Here is a 19,150-nt window from a genome sequence, read left to right as displayed (position 1 = left end):
CCAGTGCTACTACAATGACTGCAAACTAAAAAAAGAAATATGAACAGTTCCTTTTGAAAGGCAGCACAATGGCTTCTTGAGTTACAGCATTGCTTCCTGCCAGACAGGGTGGACAACAAGCCTGCTTTTACAATATGAGATAAAAAGATGAAGAACCCACTTAAGCTCTTCTCCCAATCCAAAAAGCAAATAGAGAAGAAATCAGAGGTTTCTTTTTTTTTTTTTTGTTTGGTTGTTTTGCTTGTATTTATCATGTGGCATTTCAATTGCACAGTAGGTTACTGGAAATGGATGTTCTGTTACCAAACATTTTTACCAAATGCTCATGGTGAGGATACTGGGCAAGAACGGTAAATAATAAGGAAAAAAAAGGAGAGCAGATCATCAGCCAACCTAGAGAATCTTAGTCATGTCAGAAAATACTAGGCAAGGTGAATTAGCAGTGTCCTGTGGAAACACAGAAACTTTCTCAGTATGAAGTGTTTTCCAGCTGATCTTTCCAAGAACTATTCAGAACCTCTTCTGGCAGAAGGGTTTCTCAGACTGCAACCTTTTTGGCTGGTAGCACTTCCTTTGCAAAAATTAATTTCTTTAGAAACAGTTTCCTGAACAGATGACAGATACTCAGTCCCTGCTCTTTCTGCCTCTGGAATGACAGCTAAAGAAGTCTGGATAAGAACTTGAGTTTTATTTCTGACATTTCCTCTATTCTGTTTCAGTGCTGAGTTGTTACAGCTGCACCTACGAAGCCCACCTAAAATATGGATTGCCCTGGACACGGCCTGATTTTAGCAAGTTGACAGCTGGCTAACTCTGACTGATCAACTGACATTTTCTAGGCAGTGCTAAGCCATTCATCAACATGTACATAACTTGTGTTTGGCACTACATAGGTCAGCTGCTGGCCTCTAGGGAGCCTGGCTGATTTAGCAGCACCAATGTTGTTACATCATTACATGAACACCCTTTCAAGAGGAGTAATGAAACAAGTGCCTGAGAATGTTTGCCCCCATTGTAAAAATGCAATAAAAGCAAGTGTCATGTAGATGCCCTAGGCCTTCTTTGAGAATAAAATGGAAGAGAAAGAAAGAGAAGAGAAGAGAAGAGAAGAGAAGAGAAGAGAAGAGAAGAGAAGAGAAGAGAAGAGAAGAGAAGAGAAGAGAAGAGAAGAGAAGAGAAGAGAAGAGAAGAGAAGAGAAGAGAAGAGAAGAGAAGAGAAGAGAAGAGAAGAGAAGAGGAGAAAAAAGAATGTGCAAAAGTGCTGTGAAATTAGTGAAGTCTGTACAGTTCATGAAACTAAAGAATTTTCCTCCATTCTTTCTTTCAGTGACTAACTTCTCTTACTGTAAGTAGCATTAGGAATGTTTGCCCCCACCAAAGCTGAAGTGTTCTCTTCCTCTTCCCCATCTCCTACAGTCACTTAAAAAAGAACTTCCCTCTCTATTTTGATTCTCATCAGAAAGCTTATAATAATATTACAAAACCCACTATCTATAAAAGACATTCTTTTGTGTACTTAAAGTTTATAGCCTTACTGTATCACCATCCTCATGAGGAATGACTCAGGGGTAATAAGAAACAGCAGCTCAAAGTTCCCAGGAGGCCACGTCACCAGTGGAAAGGAAAGTGTGGTAATAAAAGGACATTGCAAGCTTTGTCATAGGAATGGTCACAGGGACAGACCACCTCACAGACCACCCCTCTCTTCTGGATGAGCTCTGCCTTCTTTCCAGGCTCACAGATCTGTTGTGTCCACTGCCATGGGAGGAGATCTTCAATCAGACACTATAGCATAGGTGCAAATATTTGAAGATATTTAACAACAAGGAGTGTAGAAGTTGGCATTATGTGACCTAACCCCTGGCAAGAGCAACGTGCCTATTGTGTTGTCTTTCTTTTCTCTGCCATCTTTCAACTTGTTCTGTCTGTCGAATATTGCTAGACAGGTTGTCTTCAACAAGCACATCTAGGCAGGAGGAGTGAAAACCCTAGATAGACAGCAAGGAAAGGAAATCCCGTCTACCAGATAGTCTTCTAAATGACCTTCACAGAGCCTCAACCTACTTGGAAAGATCTTTCAGGGCTTTTAGTACAGTTCAAAATGTTTGTTCAGGATTTAGGCAGATCGAGGGGTAACTCTAAGGTAAAAGAACATAATTCTTCCTTTTGGAACTTTGTTTGTGGATTTTCATGGCATGTTAGGGGTGGGAATCACTCACCGGACTCCTTACACATCCATGTTTGTGCACAAGCACACATTCACAAAGGTCCTCATGCACAGACATTCTGATCTAACAGAATTTTGTCCATTTTTGAGCTTCAGGCCTTCAGTACCAGCCCCCTTCTACTGCAAACCAGTTGCCCAATTGCTGGTTGCCCCTAAGGCAAGCTCTGGGGCAAAAATGATTCTTCTGACTCACATCCATTTCAGCCAATATTTCTCACAGTCTGTACCCTTTGCTTTCCTCTGGTATGAGCTAAAAGTGTCTGTGCTACTTTACCCTCCTAACTCAAGAATTCAGGTGGGCAGCTTTGCTGCACCTTAGCTTTATTCCTCCTCTGGTAATGACAAGTTGGATAAACCTCTCTAGATGTGGACAAGTGGAAATGTAGGAACTGCAAGACTGGATCAGTCCCACAGTCTTTCTAGTATTCTATCCTGTCTCCACCCATGGCTAACACCAAATGCTCCAGGAGAAGGTGTAAGAGCTCTGCAACAAGCAGCTTTGGAAGGATTTCCCTCCTCTAAGAAGTTCTTATCCTGATCTTAATTAGAGACTGGCTTCAGCCCTGAAATTACACAGCTTAAAACCCTTCCCAAACAGGTATTCAAGCAAGCACTAAAGCTCTGCCACTTTTTTAACATTCAAATGAACATGAACTCTCCCTTTGAATTTCAGGGTGAGAAAGTGTGTTTCCAAACAACAGCTAACAAGCTGCCAGGTTACATGCAAAACACACCTCCAGCTGAACAAGATAAATGGTTTATTGACATACAGGTTGTTTAGTTAGTTTAATACTCTCTAAGGTAACAGAATTTCTGTTTACATGTACACACATACACAGACAAGTATAATTAAGGAAACGAGAAATGGGTTTTACCTTAATGCCTGCTGAGATCTGAAAGAATCTCTGCTTCACTCCCTTCTTTCTTTTCCTCTGTCTCTCTCCCTGTCTCTTGCATGGCTGGACTGACAGGTTGGCAGAGCTGAGAACGACAGGTTGGGTTTGTTTTTTTAGGCACAACTCCTCCCCCTCTCAAAGAGAGAGAAAAAAAAGTTGCAAGACTGTTTGGGAAAAGTTCACAGAAAATCCCATCCTTTCAGCAGGTTAGAACTGATGAGAAGTACACCACATTGGGGAGCCCAGCAGCTTGCTTTTCTTTTTTTTCCTCCAAAAAGTCTCAAGGTCTATTTTGCAAAAATTGTGAAGCAACCAAGGGATTTACACCAGAAACTAATCTGACCCCAAACCTTTCCCATTTCCCTGACAACCTGCCCCTATAAGGCACCCTTGACAAGAGGATTTTTGTAAAAGGGGAAAGGGCTTTTCTGCAGGCAGCACAAGTATCCTTGGGCCTTGGATTTTATCCTTGCATCCCACCACCACTATGTATGATAAAAGCCACCAGCAGAAGTCTGAAGTCCTTATTTTCCTCCCAGAAGCCTCTGCTGCTACAAACCTTGCCTGCACTCACAGCAGAAAGCAGGTTATTTTAAATTCCTGTTCCACTCCATCCTCTGATTTGGTTGCATGGAGACCAAGCTCACCTTCTGTCACCTGAAACATGATAGCAACCCCAGAGAGCTGGGAGAGATCTTTAGCAGGCCACACTGGCCACAGAAATGAGGTCAGTGTCAAAAGGGGTGTGTGCAGTACAGAGCAATGCTGCCAGTGCTGTGCTTCTGTGGGCATTCCCAGGGGTGGTGGCGCACCTAGACAAAATAGATTCCTGGCAGCTCCTGATACTGCAAAGATTTTTTAATTCAACCCATTAGAAAATGTTACACACAATGCAGACAGAGATCTCAGCCTATCAACAGTGGCTGTGTCAAATGAACTCTGCCTGCTCCTGTTTCTGTGCCTCTGCCTACCTGGTCATGGAGTTTTGCTTCTGGGGGCTCACAGGCAGAAATATCTTTCAATAAATGCCAAGAAAGAAGAGTCAAGAGGTTGGTGGTTGGTGATGAAACAGCTGCTACAGCCTCACCTTGCTGCAATCTGTCAAAAGAATTGACAGGGAATTCTCTTTTGCACTCTAGCACCTTTCCTAAGATGGCAGTTTGGGCACAAATCTGCAATTTCTGTGGCCTGTTCTCTGCAGAGTAGCTGCCTCTTCCTTACCCCACTCTTTCAAATAAACATCCAGTAGACTAATGACAGTTATCTGCATACATTTGCATCACAGACTCCTTGAATAGAATTCATCTCTCCTCTGGGTCAGATTTGCAGCTGGTTTATAACAATGAAGTTTCAGAGACTTCATTTACCTGCGTCACCAAGGCTGGCATGACTGTGTTCAGTGTGCTGATAAGAGACAGCTCTGAAAAGCCTTAAGTGTTCCAAAACTCTTGGAAAAAAAACCCAGCCACTTTAACACTATGGTGAACAAGATTAGAGGTATCACACAAAGTCAGTATGACATCATATGCAATAGTCTCTACTTCCACCTCTTGCTAGCTCAGCTTTTTCTCTTAGATCAGGGGAAGGCCACGTTTATCTGTTGCAGGATCAACTTCACTTCCTCCCTAGTCTCCCACAGAATGCATTTTCTTTCTGTCCCTTCTGTCAGGCAACTGTTCTCAAGGTTGTTCAGCTCCCTACTTAAGATTTCCAGAGAGATAACACAAGTGCTTAGAAATCTTTCCTGCCAGTGGAACAAGTTAACTGAATCCAGACAAAACTGGCTAAGGCCAGCACCAAAGTTCAGTGATAATGAATCATGGCTGAACGCACCAGTGCCTGCTGAGTGCCTCGATGAAGTGAGAAACTGTTCTTAATGTTACAGGATGGTAATGGGCTTCGTGTTTCTGCCTTAATTCCTAATACAGATGGGGTGGGGATAAGAATGTATGAGCACTAAGTGTGTGCCAGTCTCAGCATTACAGTATCAAAGGTAGATTTACTAGCAGAGATCCAGCTTGCTTTGCAGCTTGCTTTGGCACTGATATATGAGTCTTCTCAGAGCCCCTCCCCAGCATTATGAGGCTGAAGATCCAGCTCCTTCTAAAGGTTTGCATTCTACAGAATCTTTAAAGAGGCCAAGTAGATCCAAAGGGGTTTATTCTCTCTACTGACCCCTGTTATGATCTCTAAAGAGCCAGGACCTAAAACACATCAATAAAACACCGCTGCTTTACCTCTGGCATACTGGCCCCACATGGGCTGTCTGGCCTGTGTCCAGGAGGACAAGAGAAACTGAGCAACAAGGGAGAATGTGCCAACCTCCACAGACAGCTTCCTATCCAGACCCAGACCAACCCTGTGATGCAAGACTAGAGTATGACATGTTTGTGTGGCTAGGTTGTGTCCACTCCTGGACCTAAAGGTCCATTTAAGCCAAGAGCTGGCCCCTGTTTCTTAGCAAAGAGAGCTGCTATAAGAGCTTAAAATCAGTCAATAAGTGCACTTCAATTAAGTATTCCAGTGAGGTCAGATTTCTTGTTCTTCCTGTTTAACTAGCAAGTTTCAAGACAGTCTAATAATGAACCCTCAGAGAACAGCTTGCAGCAGAATGGTTGCAAAATTGCATACAACTTTGGTTTATTACACTCCCTTTTAAAACAAAAAATATCCAAATAACCAAGAGGAAGGAACTTATCTCATAATGTAGGAACTTAATCCAAAATCTCTTGATGCCAGTGACAAGATCCCATGGCTTTCAATTGACTGTGGATCAACATATCTAATAGGAATCTGAGATTTTCACATATTGCTACTGGTATAGCTGAGCAGACACCAGTCACACTGGAGCCACTGCAAAGGGGAAAGAGCAAAAGGAACAACCTCCATTTCATTTCCCAACTTTTAGCCTTCAGGAGTGTAGATTACTCAAGCAACCTTGCAGTGGTCACTGATCCACATCCATAGCCTCACACCCCAGCAACAAGGTGCATTATGCAGGCTGCATTTTTTGAACTGAGTCTGTTGCTCTAAATTTCCACGTATTCAAAGCTCAAACTCTCTTCTTGCTGCCTATAACCTGCAGGTGCTTCAAGTTTGATAAGGAAGGGAGAAGCTCCCTCCAGAGAATAGCAGGAAATGGGATAAGTGGTATTGTCTTCAGTGCTTATAGACTGGTTGTCCCATGAAATTCAGCACAAAAGTTCCTGTTAGCTTAGAGGGCACAGGTAAGCCCTATGGATGTCATAGACCCTCTGTCACCTCAAGGGGACATTAGGCCGTTGGGAGCTACAGAAGGTCTCTAGCCCTTATACATGTGCTATTGCACAGGCAGAATATTTCAGTCAGGGGACTGAATAATTCACCAAGAAATCAGCTGGCCAGTGTGGAAATAATTTTAAATGAACTGAGCCCTTAGGTATTACATTAACTGGATCTCTAGGGAAGGATGTGGATTATTGCAGCTGAATAGAGCCCTTATTTATCAGATGGAAAAGGTTAATGTCATTTCCTTTCCTTTCCTCCATGGTTTTTCTTACCACATCACCATTTATGGATAGCATGAGGTGCAGACAGTGTAAGAACATGTGCTTGATTGTTTAAATGACCAGAGCTGTTACTTTAATTGAGGGAAGGGGGGTAAGAAATTAAGATTTCTTCTGGCTTCCTGGGAGGAATTACAGGGCTAGGAAACATAAAACACTGAAGAAAGGAAATGGGCTTGTGGAGCACCTGGTCTTTGATTTGACATCCAAGAGTACCCAACTGAATGAGGGAATTTTTGCCTTCTCATCTACTGTGTGTGCATAATAAGAACCAGGATCAAACTAATCTAATATCCTTATTTGATACTTTATAAAGAAATTGTGCATTAAGAAAGGACTTTTTTTTTAACTCCTTAATGAAGTTTAAATACAGTTAAATTAAGTTCTACTAATAAAGAGTCTATGCTGCTTTCTAATTTGCCTCTGAAGTCTCAATAGCTGTTGACCTGAAGAAAAATATCAGCAGTCAGCTATCTATTATATGCTTTAAAAATTATGTCAACAAGGCAATTCTGATGCCAGCTATGGAGACTATTTCCATGGCAATAAGATTGAGAGCAGTGAAAGCTTGGATTAAGAGAAGAAAAATCTTTTGAGGTAAAAGACTCAAGAGATCCAAGTTTATTTCCATGTCTTAAGCACATTGCATCCTTAGGTAAGTCACTTGGGGATAGTCTCCTTGTGTAGTAACAAAGATTGACCAAAGATAGACCTGTCTGTTGTCAAAATTCAAAAGAAGGATGATTTCTTCTGAGGATTTGGGAATTCAAGGGGGCCAGAGCCTGGCTTCCTTTATGAGTCAACATAGAAGTGTCTTCTTCTCAGTGTCTAGAAGCATTCATGTCACTCCAAGTAGGTGTCATGCATATTTCTTCTTACCATTGCACAGGTAATAGATGGTTCAAGTTCCACCCCACCCTCTTGCTTCCAGATCCATCAATGGAACCATACTGAAGGGATAATAAAGGTTGCAACCTCTGGGTATATGCAGGTTGAGTCTGAGGTAACCTTACTGGCCATGGCTTCTCATCTGTGAAATGAGTCAGTAGCATTACCTTACCTTGCAGAGGTGTCTTGAGGACAAAATATTAACATCTAGGGGCACTGCAATGGGGATAGCTAATTCCAGCTCTGAATGAAATGAGGAGAAAGATGCCCATTGACTTATATGGGATTTAGAAATGAGCCCTTATTCATTTTACATCAGGCACTGACCAGCCATCTGAGGATAGCAGTGAATAACTATTAATACTTGTGCAGTTAAACAATCAGCATCTAACTTGTAATGGAGTGAATTAATGGATGTATCTAAGGCAACCACAATGTGACTACTGAGTTGGCTTCACAAAGTGAGTATTTCCAGAATGTGAAAAGAAGCACATGTAAAAGCTGAGTGCATCTGTTCTGACTTCCCCCCACCCCTCACCCCCACCTTCCCTTACCCATAAAGGAACAGCTTTCCTGGACAACCAAACAGCCAGATATTACAGCAAATAGTCTTCCGCATAAAGCCAACCTTGACTTTGTTATAATTGCTATGTAAATATAATCCCACTCATCAATTAAATGCTACTCTCCTGGGCTGGAACATTATACATGTTCATTGAGATGGAATCCCTCTCAATTCAGTTTGCTAACTCAGTATTCATGTGCATTAGCCTTGGAGAAGAGAATGTGATTGCTTGAATAAATTCAGCCACTGCCTCCTGCATCCCTGTATCAGTTGACATGCGTCAGTCTGGCTGTAATATGGGTTCAGAAATATGTTGCCATGGAAATCCTAAATATTCAGTTCTTGGCAGGGCAATTCAAATGGGATACCTGATAAATAGAAATAGCCCAACCCTTGCCAACCTCATAGCTCACCCCTAGGTCATAAGATCTTACTGACAATCAGTAAGCCTTTTTTTTCCTAAGTACTTGAATAAGAAAATGACTTAATTGTCACTAACAGTTGTGCTTTCAGGTCCCATATTTCTTACTGAGTCAGGAAATCTCTCCCAGAGCATCCCATTGCACAAGTGTGGTCTTTCCAGTGGGGTTACATTACTTTGGAGCTGTCTGGATCCAGCTGGTTCCACAGGCCAGAGGGTAAATGCTAATAATCTCTGACCACCCAGGTGTTGCTGCTCAGAAGTACCCCTTGCAAGCAGGATGACCTCTGCTTTCCATCCCCATACACCACCCACATGGGGCCAGCCAGTGTCTGACCTAGTGTTTTATGGTTACTGTTCAGTGTGACTGAACATTCTGACTAATTCAGCATGGTTCTAGAGCTTTGCTGTTTCCTAAGTGCAGTCACAGACTTTACAACCCAAAATACTACCCATAAACAGATTTCCCTCTCGGGCAGAATCCAGCAGCTGTTTAACAACATCTAACATCCCCCTGCAGCAGTTTAGAACCAGGAGGAATGTGTGTCAGACCTAATTAAGCTGTAGGTAATTCAGGCTGGAGCCCAATTCTTTGCTCTCTGATGGTAAAGCAGCACAACAGACCATTACTGGGGGCATTAAGCACTACAATATTTAAAATCTAAGTAACTGTTAATAGGGAAGAGAAATTAAGCTTCACAGAGCATGGTGGATGTTGCCCATAGACATTGAGATGCTGGAGCATGTCCAAATAAGAGCACCAAAGCTGGTGAAGTGTCTAGAGCACAAGGCTTATGAAGAGTGGCTGAAGGATCTGGGGTTGTTCAGACTGGAGAAAAGAAGGCTCAAGGGAGACCTCATTGCTCTCTACAACTCCCTAAAAGTAGGCTGGACTGAGGTGGGAGTCAGTCTCTTTTCCCAGGTAACAAACAATAGGACAAGAGGAAACCACCTCAAGTTTCAACAGAGAAGGTTTAGGTTGGACATTAGGAAAAATTTCTTTCCCAAAATGGTTGTGAAGTCCTGGAACAGGCTTTCAAGAGTCCCCATCCCTGAAGGGGTTTCAAAGCCACAGAGATGTGGTGCTGAGGGACATGGTTTGGTGGTGGCATGGCAGTGGTGGGTTAATGATTGGAATTAACGATCTTAAAGGTCTTTTACAACCAAATCGACCCTATGACTCTACAGTAGATGAAGCTTTGGGGCAGAAATGCTATTTTGAACGACTTTTCCTCCCAGAAAGTGCCACAGAAGCATTGTGACATCGCCTCCTTTGTCTCAAAATTACTCGGAAACACCAGAAGCGGCCCCGAGACGAGCACGGAGCTGTCATCGGGAAGCGGACGACGCGGCGGCCGGGGGACCGGGCTGGCTACCGGGGGCCAGGGCGGGCTGGGCTGTGCCGGCAGCGGGGGGGAGGGGGGGGCCGGGGCAGGCGCTATCCCTTCAGCACCACGGCCGGCGGCAGCGGCTGGGTCCCGGGACACGTCGGGTCGCGGGGGGGAGAGGGGGGATGGTATTCCTCCAGCCGGGACCAGCTCAGCCTTGGGCGGGATGGAGGAGAAGCCACCGAGAAGGCCATTGAGGAAGCGTCCCGGGCTCCGTGACGGGATGGGTTCCAGGCTTTAGCACTGCTCCAGCTGTGATTTAAAACCTTCAACCTGAGAGCACGTCCCTGCACTCGAGATTATCTCATTCTTCTGAGGCAGAGAGGAAAGAAAAGAAGAAAACGCCTTTGTCTAGTTTTAGGTTTCAGATGATTTTGTACTGGAAAACAAATTAACCTGAGAGGATTTTCTGAATTTGAGCTAGGAACAAAAGACAAGGTGAAAGTGTCTGAATTTTGAAACGGTGCCAGAGTCCCAAACAAGCAAATATTTTCTCTGAATATTGTCTCAGCAAGACCTTTCAGCAGCACTGGGAGAATATAGCAAAAAAAAATAAAAGTGGCTTGGTTTGGGTGTTGGTGGTTTTGGGGGGGGTTGGTTTTCGGGGGGGGGGGGGGTGGTGTTTCTCTCTGTTAACACAAAATATTATCTAAAAACCTATTTTCAGTCAAATATTGATTGTGCTTTCTCCTTGTCTCAAAAAAAAAAAAAATAAATAAAGAGAATAAAAATGTCTCTGCACATATAATTATGCCAGAAGAAAACTAAGCAGCCATAGAATCTGCGGATCCAATCTGGCAATTTAGATGAAGCCAACACTTGGATTAATGAAGGTTAGAACTTCGTTTGGCCAAGGCATACATCTCTGCCATTCTCTTGAACAGTAGTAATTTCATTTTCAGCTGAGTGATTCATACTCCACTCCTGCAAAATAATCTGCCTACCAACTAAATAAACTTAGCCCGTTCCATGGTGGTTCATGGCTGCTGGTTGGGTCTGGAGGAAACAGCTGTCTTTAGAATTGAGCAAATACCTGGGAATTTAATAGCCTCTTGTGACTCCAAAAATATTTGGTACACTTATTTTCAGGTGAGATTTTTTCCATCAGAGTTTCTGCTCAAAACCAGGACCTCCATAGCATCCCACTCTTCTCTGTTATATATTTAAAACACATTCAGAGCTGGCCAGAAGAAACATCGAGAAGAAATGCCTCTGCTTCTATGGAGAGAGGAAATTTCTAAACACTGGTGGAAAAGTTTACTGAAAGGACTTGATTTCTCTTCCTCCAATGGAGTTTGTCACTTACATTTGGCAATTTTCAGGCTTTTGTGCTGAATGAAGCAAAGAATTGTGCAGAGCAGATTAAGAATTATAATAATAATAATAATAATAATAATAATAATAATAATAATAATAATAATAATAATATCTTCATCAAGAAGGGTTGTAAGAAAAGAGTAGGAAAACATTCCTGACAGACAAACCCTTCTCACAACAGATGCGCACAGGAGCTAAACATGTAGATACAACCAGCGCTCCCTGCACATTACACAGAATCCCAGCAAGGTGGGGGTTGGAAGGGACCTCTGGAGATCATCTAGTGCAACCCCCTCTGCTAAATCAGGGGTTACCAAGAGCAGGTTAGCCAGGATTGCAATGCCCGTGTGGATTTGGAATCTCTTCACATAAGGAGACTCCACAGCCTCTCTCAGCAGCCTGGTCCAGGGCTCCAGCATCCACACAGCAAAAAAGTTTTTCTTCACTCTCAGATGGAACCTCCTGGGTTCTAGTTTGTGTCCGTTGCCCCTTGTCCTGATGTTGGGCACCACTGAAAAATAACTCGGCCCCACCCTCTTGCTCCCCATGGATACTTTAGCTCTTGCTGAGCATTGAAAAGATCCCATTTCAGGATGCTCTTCTCCAGGCTCAACAGTCCCAGGTCTCTCACCCTTTCATCCTCACAGAAATGTTCCACTCCCCTCAGCATCTTTGTAGCCTCCACTGGACTCTCTCCAGTAGTTCCCTGCCCCTCTTAAATTGAGGAGCCCAGAACTGGACACAATATTCCAGTTGTGGCCTCACTAGCAGAGTAGAGGAGGAGGTAAACCTTCCTAGACCTGCTGGCCATACTCTTCTTAATGTGCACCAGGAGACCATTGGCATTCTTATACAGAGGAGCACATTGCTGGCTCATGGTGAGCTTTTTGCCCAGGTCCTTCTTTGTGGAGCTGCTTTCCAGCAGATCAGCCCCTGACCTGTGCTGGTGCAGAGGGTTACTATTCCCCCAGGCACAGGGCCCTATAACTGCCATGGTAGAACTTCACTAGGTTCCCTTTCACCCAACTCTTCAGGCTGTCAGGGTCTCACTGAATGACAGCACAGCCTAACAGTGCATTAAAGGATGATTCTGAAGATCTATAATGCCTTACAGCACAGAGCACAGACTGCACCAATGTTGTATATCCTGTAGACTGCAGTGGCTTTCACAAGCGTGTGAAATAATCTTATCTGCAGCCACTGGTTTCTGTGTTATTTATTCTGTGTTTCAAAATAGAAGAATAATAGAATTCTTTGTTGGCTTAGTGGTGGAAATTGATGTGGGTTGTCAGCTGAAGTATGGCAAAAGTCTAAGGTGCCCTTACTAAATGCTTACTCCTTATGTTTGAACCAGAAACATTATCTTCTTGGCCATGTGTTATCACACAGAGTCTGTGTGCTTGGTTCCAATTATAATAAAAAGTAAACAGATATAGCTTGGACTGCAGAATCTACCTGTTCTTCCCCAACTTCTATTACTTTTCCTGCTTTCCACCACCCTAGAGTTTTCTTAGGTGCTTCATCCTTTGACTCAAATGAGGAGAGCTGCTACATGACATCTTAAAGGATTTGTTTGCAAAGCTCAGAGATCCTACACAGCTCCAACAGCACAGCAAGGACTGAATTGCCAGCAGAGGGGGAGAGTTAGAGAGAGATTGCGATTTGATCTAACATCCACTGAAGACAGTGGAAGGCGTTTCACTGACTGTGTTGATACAAAGAAGCAAAAACCTTTCACTAGACATGTTTGTGTGATATTTTCTCCAATTCACTTTTTCTAGTAGAGTGCGCATCACTTTTTCTGTATAATAAGAAAAAGAGCCCTGGGAAATGCAAGGCCACATATGGTCTCACAAATACTGATTAAGATGAAAAAAAAAAACCTCCTTGACCATAACAGAAAGACTCTGAGCAGCTCTAAGCAACAAATGCCGTATGCCAACCACTCATACCCCTAGTAAATCTGCATTTGATCGTGCACTCTAAGTCTTTAAGCACATTGTAGAAAAGGGGCAAATCCTCTTTTGGAATTTACTGACTTTAAAGGGGGAGAAAAAATGAAAAGCAACATAATTGCATTTATTTTAACATCATTAGATACTGAAAAAGATACTCTGATCATATCATGGGATAGTGTTATTTTTATTTCTCTGACTGCACTGTGTTTTAACACTTGACACCGCACATGGCTGCTGGCCAATTGAGTCTCCTGTTGTGGAGTTAGACAGGCGATAAGGAGCATGGTAAGAGCTGAAGTGAGGCACAAAAAGCAGTTGCTGCTTTTGCACTTTTTTTCTCTAAGAAAATGAAGTCTCTTTACTGACAAAATAATGCCACTGAGTCTGGTTGGGAAAGCAGTACTGGAAAATGACAGTTCTTTGATTTCTATTTATATGTCTCTGAAGCATGATAAAGTGACATCCTATCCTATCCTATCCTATCCTATCCTATCCTATCCTATCCTATCCTATCCTATCCTATCCTATCCTATCCTATCCTATCCTATCCTATCCTATGTTTTTTGGAACTGGCTCCTAGCATTGCACCCCAAAAAATGCTCTGAAGAAAACAATCAACCGAAAAAACCAAACCAAACAACAAAAAATTCAGACTAAAACCCAACCAAGCAGTGAACCAAAACCCCTTCATGTCTCAAAGTCCTGTTGGGCTGGGATTCTTGAAGCAGAGCCTAAAGTTAACTCAGGCACAAGGAGGTTGTCTGCTTTTAATATAGGCAATACAGAATTCAGCCATTTCTCATCTGCCACCTTCTGCTCTAAAATAAGTTCCTTATCCAGTTCTTTCTTTAACCGCTTCAATTGTGAAGATGAATAGAGGCAGTTCTATCAAGCTCAACAGTTAGCCAGGAGAAAGCAAAGATCCCTCCTGGTTCCTCTCTGATGTGTGTTTGCTTTCACCAACAGGCATAGTGTCCTTTCAGTCCTATGGGAATTCCAGTTCTCACTGGTCCATTGCTTCCTTGGCTTTTTGTCAAGCCCTTCATCTTCAAAGCACTCCATCCCCTTTTGATGCCAGCATCTTTATTTGCATTTCGTAGCACCCAGAACAAACCAGGCAAATACTTTTCAAGTCCAACGTATGCTTTGTAGAATTGCCAGATTGGGGGGAAAAAAATGCTCAGGATATGGAGAAAGCTGTGGACCCTTAAGAAACATTAAACTCCTGACAAAAAAAAAGAAGGTACATTTGTCCTCTGCTGACCTAGATCACCTTTGAACAAACACAAGGTTCTTTATCAACTTGCCAATTCTACCATCCTTTGTGAGAAGAGGTTTGTGTTTTGTTGTGTTTTCCTTGCCTGTTTAAATCTTAATCTTTGAGCAAATTGCAAAGTCTGAATTTGGTCACTGTAGAAACAGGTTCAAAGTTTCACAACTGACTTCCTGCTTACTTCATAACCAAGCTGTCAGTCTCTTCAAATTCATACTTTTCCTGTCTTATGATTCAGATTGTCAGTCACATGGGCCTGTATTCTGACATCATTCCAATGCCCACTGATTTATTCTACCGATACTCCCAGTTATTTCAGTATTCTTCAGTGGGAGTAAAGTGACAGAATCCAGCTATATGTGATAGATGCTTTGGAACTATTTGTCAGCCGCGCTATCATCCCTTGCTTATGGTGCCAATGATCTTTAGATCTAAATAAACAGCTGGATTTGATAAAAACATGGAATATCAGAGTCGTTTTCTTAGTCTAACAAGCTTTCAAGAATCAGACATGTGTGAACTACTCCTCACTCTTCCCTCTCCTTAGCCCTACTACAGCTAATTATAGTTTCTTCTCAAGAACTATGAAGATGGTGCATCTTCACAGTGCTCAGTGATCATGACACTTTCACATTTCCTAATGTGACTGCAAACCTTTGTTCACAGTTTACTAAGTATTTATAGGCTAAATACTTTGATTGCCCATGCAGATCAAATATGATGTAAAGGAACTGTTTACTCTGAGGGCGGCACATACCATGTTGCAAATGCTGCTGTAATATAAATCAAAATGCAAACAGTGTAGCTGCAGTGCCTTTAGAAATCTCCTCTCCAGTGGCACTCAATAGTTTTGGACACACTCATGCTCACAAGGCAACACACACGGAAAGTACGAAGAGGAGAATTCACCCAGGTGTTCCCAAAGACTGTATTTGGGATGAGACTTGATCTTAGATGGAGATCACACCTAACTTATAGGATTTACTGATGGAGTAAAACAGTATTTGGAGCATCTGGAAACAGGAAAAAATTTGTTCTAATTTTACTAATTTCCATTAAAATGTTGTTTCTAAACATGTGTAATATTAATCTCATATGTAATTATATATCACAATGAACAGCTGCTTTCTGAATGTCTCTAAGTACTTGTTTTAACTTCCACTCTTGATTTTGACTCACATTGCCTCTCATGCATTACTTTAGCTAAAGTTTGATGATGTGATGATACCATTTGCCATGTCACAGAATATTAAAAAAAATAAATAAATAACCTTTGAGTGAGTCCTCTCTGCAAACCAATTTTGAGTCACCACATAGCACACACAGAAATTTATCGTCATTATAAAACAAGTATTCACACCGTATTGACACAGGAACCAGAACAACGGTGAGACAAGTGTCCTACCCACTCTTGCACTGTGCTGATGGGCACCTGCCTCATCAAGGAGCTTTCTTTTAGAATTCAGAGCTTACCCAGAAGTAGAGGGGGAAAAAAAAGAAACAAACAAGGGTGCAGGATGAAAGTAAAACAAATGGTAGGGCTGGTTTGAGGGAGTTTAGCACAAGGACTGATATAAATTCAGATGTTCATAGACCATTCCTGACTCTCCTCAGGGAGAAGAAGAGGCAAACCTTTTCAGACACAAGTAGTGCAGAAAAAAAAAATCAGGAGGAAGACAGTAATAATCAAAATAAGAATACTGGTGTAAAGAAAAGATCAGTGGAAATTTGTGTGTATGTGTGTCAGTAGATACATGACTATCCAAGCAAATTCACTGTCTAAACTCTTATACTATGTACATAGATTCTATTTATAGTTTGTGTTTAATTAGGATGAAATTAGCTGGATCTATTTCATGATTTAGACTTTAAAAGATTCAATTAAGCAGGTTGTTCTGCCCTACCAGATAAGCAGAACACAGAAATATGCAACTGCTTTCCCATGTATAGGTACAGAAACAATACAAAAGGTACTTTACCTTTGCTCATGCCTCCATGAGGAAGTTATTTCAAGGTTCCTTTGTTTCTTGTGTGCCAGCAGCAGGGCAACTGTAAAGAAAAACAGCAGTTGGGTTAATAATAAAGAAAGGTAGAAGCCATAGACTCGAAAGACTTAAGTTAAACATTTACTCCAGTTTGTTCTTGTGAAAAAACTCAGAGGGGTGCTTTGCTAACTGCTGGCTTCTTGAGAAACAGGGGATGGCGGATCCGCTGCTTGCCCAGATACCTCCCTGTCTGCAGCTCAGACATGCACAGCAGAAAGCTGAAGTCACCTAGGCACATTTAGGCTTGGATTTAAAACAGAAACAAAAAACAAAAAACAAAAAACCCCAAGAAATTCTCTCGTGTAAGAAAAACCTTTTACAATTCAAATTGTACTTCAAATATTTACACATGGGATAGGATTTTGAGTTACCCACTGTTATCATTTTAGAATAAACTGCTTCAAGTTTATACTCATGTTCCATTTTGTTTGTTTTATTCTTTCTTCTACAGAAAGTCTTTTTTTTTTTTTTTTCTTATATTAGCATAAGGATAAGGCAAAGACTCCCAGTCTACACAAGAAGTGCAACCCTGTTTTCTATTGGAGTCACAGAGCAGGCAGCATTACATGTCAGTTTGTGCTAGGCAGTTGGTGAGGGTGGAATGTAGCCTTCTTCCCTGCTTGGAAACTCTGCTGCTTCAGGAACTTTCAGAAAGTGACTGTTTTTCCACAGCATTATGTTCAGGCTGTTCATTTAGGCATTTGAAGATAATTCTGGCACTTAGTGATGATTTTAGGCTGTCTGAATTTTGAGGTATGGCTCTGCAACACACAAGTTTAGGAAGAGACCAGAATGCAGCTCCTACACTGACACTCTGCCCATTTCAGAATCTTTTCTGTGAAATGAACCTGTGATGAAAACCAACAGCAAACCATAAGGACTAATCAGAGGAGTGAGCTGGTGCAAGGTCACATGAGGCATCTCCAACTCAAATAGTCAGCCACCAACAGGAGTCAGTTACGCTAACTCATGTTAATCTTGGTTTTGCTGAACCAATCTCACATGATCTTGTGTTTGTATAGAAAAATGAGGGTCATTTCTTCTAAGGACAGTGCTGTTCTGCAGAAATTTACTCCAGTAGCTAAGGTACCAAGCTATGACTCATGATAGATGAGCTCAACTGCTAAGCAGCTGTACAACTTAGGGCAAAATGCCCTTTGTCTGTCTGGTCTATTTAGACTATGGGCTCTTGGAGGTAAGAGCAGTCTCTGACTGGATATTTGTACAGCACCTAATACAATGGAAATCCAGTCGCAGCTTGGTACTTCTGTAATACAAATTAATAACAATAACTGGACTTGACTGCTTGACAAAAAGCAAACACTTTGGAAAAAGCTGCCTTAAATCTTTCTATCCCACTTCCCTAGACCAAAAAAAATCTACAAATGTTATTTCTTTTGGCAGCTGAAACTTAATCCTACCTTGGTTAGCATAACAGAGAGAACAGGAAGCACTGTGAAGGAATTTTTCATTCCCTGGGACGTCTTTGATCCCTCTCCCCTCCCTTTTCCTATCAGGTAATTTTCAAATCTTGATGTTTCCAGTTAGTCTACGTATCTTCTTGTTTTGTCTACTTCAGTCAAGCCTTATTTAACTTCCATTTAATGGATGAAAAACTGGTCTGCATTTAGACTTTGCTGTTGTGTAAGCCTGAACCTGAGAACTTCAGGATCCCAGAAGGGAATACAGCTAAAATTCACAGTCCTTGCTGGTGGAAAACCAACCATTACTTTGCTTGCTCTAACACAGACAAGGTGCATTTGTACATTACGTAAATGCTAAGCAAATAATTTAATCCTTTTCTGTTGCAGCCACCACTTTTTATCACTTCAGAGTCAGGGCCTCAGTTTAGCTTTCCAACATATGGAGGACATTTACATCTTGATTTATGCTCATCTAAAATGTGCAAAGCTCCAAACAAATTAATGCCTATTTAATATTTGGGGTTCTGAAGGAATGTGTTGACCCTCATTTCAGTCCCACATGGAATGCAAGACCACATCTCATGTGGGCAAACTTTGGACTATAAAACAAGTAATAATCAAAATATGCATGACCCTCAAAGGGCTTAATTACCACACACTGCTGAGTGAAGCTTCATGCTTGTAGCAAAGAGAAGTCTGCAGCACTACAAAGCAGGAGGTGACAATACACATGAGATAAGAATGAAAATAAGATCATCTTGGAGTAGAAAAAACAACATCTTCTTTGCCAGTAGAGGAATGGGTCCATCACACAAGCTGGAGTATCAGTAGCCTGTGCAAAATACCACTTGGAACTGGCACAGCTGCCTGTTTGCTATCTTATTTGCCTTGGTTCTTCTTGATTTGAACCAATCACCATTTGTTCTGCCTGATGACTACAGCATGCTATGTTTCTTCTTAGCCTTGGTCCTTCTTTTCTTACTTACTATCTACTTCAGCTGCCACTCAACTTCAAGTTACAGCTCAGAAGTTCCTTAGAAATCAACAGGAGTGAAGACAATAGCCTGCTACAGAAACTCTGTTCACATAGTTCCATGATCCTCTTGCAGCTGTTCCTGTTCAAGTTGTTCCAGTTCAACCAGTCAAGAGTGGCAGTGGCAGGGTGAGCTACAGCAAGGACAGAGCATCTGTCATGTATCTGAT

General features: G+C 42.0%; 1 protein-coding gene across 3 annotated transcripts in view; it reads right to left on the bottom strand.

Moving 5' to 3' along the window:
- KCNJ16 (potassium inwardly rectifying channel subfamily J member 16) overlaps window positions 1-16,527 on the bottom strand; it is a 35,959-nt gene extending 19,432 nt beyond the window's left edge. Inside the window, exons 1-2 of one of the 3 annotated variants that reach the window (XM_068151172.1) lie at window positions 16,458-16,520; window positions 3,103-3,255 (exon numbers count right to left, since the gene is read on the bottom strand). The gene's annotated coding sequence lies outside the window, so the exon portion shown is untranslated. Of the gene's footprint in view, window positions 1-3,102; window positions 3,256-16,457 lie in introns of all 3 variants that reach the window. The other 2 variants (XM_068151171.1, XM_068151173.1) reach the window with 2 other exon arrangements.
- Window positions 16,528-19,150: the final 2,623 nt, after the last annotated feature.

Source organism: Melanerpes formicivorus, unplaced genomic scaffold (genome assembly GCF_026170545.1).
Source record: "Melanerpes formicivorus ecotype bairdi unplaced genomic scaffold, bMelFor1.0.p_v2 SCAF_21, whole genome shotgun sequence".
Classification (NCBI taxonomy): Eukaryota; Metazoa; Chordata; class Aves; order Piciformes; family Picidae; genus Melanerpes; species Melanerpes formicivorus.
Note: the sequence above shows the minus strand (reverse complement) of the source record. Positions and strands in the feature narration are given on the sequence as shown.